General features: G+C 34.2%; 1 long non-coding RNA gene across 1 annotated transcript; it reads right to left on the reverse strand.

Moving 5' to 3' along the window:
* Window positions 1–2,172: 2,172 nt before the first annotated feature.
* On the reverse strand, window positions 2,173–3,540 carry LOC148544072 (uncharacterized). Its single transcript, XR_015900194.1, has 3 exons — window positions 3,381–3,540; window positions 3,196–3,300; window positions 2,173–2,447 (listed from the first exon to the last, which is right to left on the reverse strand). It is a non-coding gene; the product is annotated as an uncharacterized LOC148544072 (long non-coding RNA).
* Window positions 3,541–3,970: the final 430 nt, after the last annotated feature.

Genomic DNA, 3,970 nt, shown 5'->3' on the forward strand with positions numbered 1-3,970 from the left:
TTTTGTGCTGTTGCTCTTTTTTTAATTCCTGAAGCTTTTGTTGAAATTTTCTTGCTGCTGCTAAAAATAGAAATCAAATCATTACTGAAATTTTTGTTTAGCTTTATTGATTTCAGGTTTAGTGTGATTAGGGATTACTTGTTACTGATTTGTAACGATTGTTGCTGAATGCTAAAAATGAAAATCAAATCAAGTGTTGTTTGCCTGAATCTCTTGGTCTCAGTTTGTATGTCCATGAAGGGCTTCTTCAGCATTGCACACCACATGCTTGATTGAATGCCTATGTAATGTTTTGCATTTTATTTATGTGTTGTATCTACTATAAAGATTAAATTGCGAAAATGTTAGGCACACTGTTCTTGGATGAGGCACTTTTGGCTATATTTTGATGCTTGTTCAACTTACAATTCATTAGCACATTGATTTTGTTGTTTTGTCAACACCTATAGGATTTCTATGTTCATAATTCTTGAATTTTGGGTGAATCCTCAATTTGTGTGCATTTAATTTGTTGTTTTCTACAAGTAAAGAACCTTCACCGACAGAATGTTATCTACTAAAAAAAATGAAAATAGCTAACAACTTTGAGTATGCTTTATTTTTTGTTCTGGAAAAGAAGGATGGTATTTCAAAATTTATATAGGTTCCAATGAACAACATGTTCTAATAGATAAAGCATAATCCTAAGATGTAAGCTTATGACAGTACTGATGTAAGCATGGTCTGAGTAAATTGGTGCCATCTTCATTTGTCCACTATAGACATTTTAACATAGAGCAATACTTGAGATGCCAAATTTCCAAGGTCCCATCCACTTTAGGTAATTTGGGTTTGTAGCTTCTATCTATTTCTTTCCAGTAGCCCACCACTTGCCAATAACTGCTGGATGCCCCTCATAATTTTTTGTTCCTGGAGTTTTGAGTTATCACAGATAAAGCAGTGTCTTTGTGATGAAAAAAGAAAAATTTTAATAACTCTATTTATTTATTCCTTTGAGAAACTGCTTTTAGATGGGCTTTCTGCTTTGCTTCTAGTATATTTTATGTTGGTCCTTGTTTTCAAGTTTGGATATGATCTTGCAGGGAAGATGATAAATGCTGTCTTTTTCTGGTCATCCTTTTTCTGTTCAAGTCGATACAAGCTCGCTTTGTCAATTGGCACATAGCAAATAGAGAAATCCAAGATTTTTCTCTCTTTTTGTCCGGATTCAGATGCTTTTTGGGCTCATGAACCTGGTTTATGATAGCAAATAGGAGGAAAGAAGTATTAGAATGTGAACATGGATGTTAAGCTTTTTGACAAACCCATTGCTTAGAAGGAGGCTTTGTTTCGTCGTGGTTTTGAGTCATGCTGTGTAAATACATTTAGAGATATGTATAGGAGAATCAATCAAGTACAAATCTGTAGCTTTGCTTCATTGTAAAAAATCAGAGAGTACAGCTTCAATGGATAATTTAACAAAGTCTTTAATTGTAATTAACTTTTTTATGTGTTTATAATCTCAATGATGTAATCTTGAAAAATTTGTTTACAAGAGAATGATGCATGCCGTTCCAACCAAATCTCTAACTAATTAACTATCATTTCTCTCTCACAGAATCTAGTGGCTAAGACTTCAATTGAATACAAGTTATAAAACTTTGGGCAGAAATATAATTCCATATGATCCTATGCAACATTGTATATCAGAGAGTAAAATTACAGTGAATACCGCTTGAATGAACAGAGATTACCCAAAGAAAACAAGTTGTCGATTAACAAGAGTAATTGGAATTAATAAGATACATTCAATACTCAGCAATATATTCCAAATTTCCAATGTTACTTTTCCCCAAAAGTTGACTACAATTAAATCCCAGCGTAACCAACCACAGTAACACAACCATCCAGGTTTCTGCACTCAATAAAAGTAAGACAACTTTATTTGTATATCTGACATGTAAAACTGTCCCATGGTTGCCAACCATCCAGGTTTCTGCACTCAATAAAAGTAAGACAACTTTATTTGTATATCTGACATGTAAAACTGTCCCATGGTTGCCACTTACCCAGCTTGAGTGAAAGTGGAGATTCAGCATTTGAACTCACATAACTTGCCATATTAACAGTGACCTCTCCAAGGATACTAGACCTTGATGGTCCCTGTTAAGCCACATCATAATTCAAACAAACTTCTAACTGATAAAGAAACATCTTAACTACAAAGTAGAGTATACACAATAGGAAAAGCAAACAGCAATAGTATCAGCACCATGGCAACAATAAGCTTGAGGAGACATTCATCAATCTCCTTGGAAGAATTATCTCCTGGAAACAATACAAATTCTGAAAAAGAATCTGACCACTGACAACTCCCATATTGCACCAGCACCTTGCTTGACTTTGCAATAGCTTTACCACTTTCTACCGAAACAACAGAAACAAAGAGCTTCCCATCCCTTGGGTACCTACAAACAAGAGAATCAGCATTTGTTATTATTAACAGAACCATCTATTTCCTTTATTTCCCCGCACACTGAATTACGATTTAAAACAATTCTAAAATCAACATACAACTTTTTTAGCAGCAAAATTTGGATATAAAGAGTATAATTTTGGTGATTTAAACATTTCCCCCTTGATTACAACTACTTTAGAAGTTAAAGATAAGTCATCTTTGCTTACTTTTAACATGTCACTGTAGTCATTCAATATTATGATTTGTCCCACTGCTTAGTATTATTTTATTAATAATGTGAACAAAAATATGTATGAACACTTGTTATTCATATCAAACCAACAACCCGATCCGCTACTTGCATTTGATAAAACATTCAAGTCTCAAGGATTCTATATTATAGCTCAACAGAACAACTTCACTTTAGTTCACCTTAATTAATTATCATCCATTTCCAAAATACTAAACTTCTTCACATAATAAATTTCATCATCTTTGATAAAATTCAACAAATAAAGCACTAGTTTTCGCTGTTTCTAAATTACAATAGTAGGATCTAAGATTCTGAGGCTTGCATTGCAAATTGCGCACCAAACGCATAATCAGTTCATCACCGCGGATCAACAATTGCGAACATACGAAGCGTATTAAGCTAACGTGAAAAAAAAAAAACAGAACTCTACTTCACACACTATTGCATTAGCATTTATAAACGTAAATGGAAGAATAAGGGAAAAATAAAAATTAAATTAAATTACCTGAAGAGCCTTAAAATGAGAGAATCAGAACTCAAATCTTGTATCAGCTGCAGATTTCGAATAAGCCTTGTTCTTACTCAACCGAAACATCCTCTCGTCTCTCTTCTGAATCACACTCGCGTTCATAATCGGTAACTGGTAAGGTTTCATGTGATTAATCGTAATGAATGGAATACAATACTTACCATTCCACGTTTCTTGGTGACTGCTTGTGCTTCGGTTCAAGGGTGTCGGAAGAGTACCCGTATGGATTGTGCGTTACAGCCACACCAGGATTCACCTGTGTTGATTTGCTTGAAATATGTCTATGTATGTTCCTATGGCTCCAGAGTAACATCTTCCACCAGAGTCTCTTACTTCCAGAAGGAAGAACTTGGCTTGAGGAATGCCTTCTCAACATAACTCTATTAGCACTGCAATGAGTCATCACAGACCTGGGCCTTTCAAGATTAGTAGCCACTTTACCTGCTGTAAGTTAAGTTCCTGAAAATTCTCGAAAGATTGCGACTTTGAATTTGGGAATTGATGAATTGTATTACCGAGAACATCCCTTCTTTCCAGGTTTGAGCATGATCGAGTGAGTTTGGGGGAATCTCAGAAGGCTGCAAATTATTTCACCATTTCACCGATAGGCTTGAATTTGGGCTTGGACAGGATAATGAATTAGGGTTAGAATTATTTTTTTATAGGGGTTTAATTGTATTTTTAAATTATTAGGAATTTAAATGTTTGTAAAATTAAAAATTAAGGATATATTTGTCTTTTTATAAAAAAG

This window comes from Arachis ipaensis, chromosome B9 (assembly GCF_059453495.1).
Source record: "Arachis ipaensis isolate K30076 ecotype BB chromosome B9, ASM5945349v1, whole genome shotgun sequence".
NCBI lineage: Eukaryota > Viridiplantae > Streptophyta > Magnoliopsida > Fabales > Fabaceae > Arachis > Arachis ipaensis.